Source organism: Papaver somniferum, unplaced genomic scaffold (assembly GCF_003573695.1).
Source record: "Papaver somniferum cultivar HN1 unplaced genomic scaffold, ASM357369v1 unplaced-scaffold_13139, whole genome shotgun sequence".
In the NCBI taxonomy this organism is placed as follows: Eukaryota; Viridiplantae; Streptophyta; class Magnoliopsida; order Ranunculales; family Papaveraceae; genus Papaver; species Papaver somniferum.
This window is the reverse complement of record NW_020622314.1, coordinates 1-757: the sequence shown is the minus strand read 5'-3', so window position 1 is coordinate 757 and position 757 is coordinate 1. Positions and strand designations below refer to the sequence as shown.

At 40.2% G+C, this 757-nt stretch overlaps 1 pseudogene; it reads right to left on the bottom strand.

Annotated features, from left to right (window-relative positions):
- Positions 1–581: 581 nt before the first annotated feature.
- On the bottom strand, positions 582–757 carry LOC113332590 (annotated as a pseudogene; the record flags this gene model as incomplete).

Genomic DNA, 757 nt, shown 5'->3' with positions numbered 1-757 from the left:
GCTAAGTGCAACTTTCAAAAGGTACAATGAATTAATTGTACGTACAAAGTCAACATAAATCATAATTGAGATGCTAACTAGTCATGACTGAGAGCACAAGACTCCAAATGCTCAACAAAAACTGAGTTCCAAAAATGCTTAGATTTCATACTTGCTAGACTCAACTGCCTCTACTAACCTCTCCAGCATAAGCAAGAACTGAAATTTTTGTTGTTGTTAGTTTTGATAGGGGTGCTCCAGGCCTTTGCAGCAGTCCAACTCTTGGTTTAATCTGAACCTGGATTGAGATCAACTGGTCACAGGCTCCGGTTCGCACAAACATACCCTAACTTATCATTTGAATGAACTTGAACTTTCTTTTTTTCTTGTACTAGATTGAGAAAAAACTGGAATCCAAAATGCTCAGTTTCATACTTTGAAGTGCAGACAAGTTTGAGATATGAGGGTTGAGACTGAAACATACAGATATAACCCAGCAGACTAGTGTTAACTTATACGTAAAATTAACCACCTCCTCTACCCAACAGTAAGTGGCCTTACAGGTAGACCAAGAACTGAAATGTTTTAAGGATTAGATTTGGTGGGGGTGCGCCAGGCCATTGCAGTAGTGCAACGCAAGGGCGACGCGTGAGAACCCCAGCAGCAAGCTGCTGTGACGGGAACTCCCCCGTGAAAAAAATTAATTTAATATCGTGTGAACCGATGGCTCACATATCAGATATTAAACTGATAAGAACAGATACTACACTTGATCTTA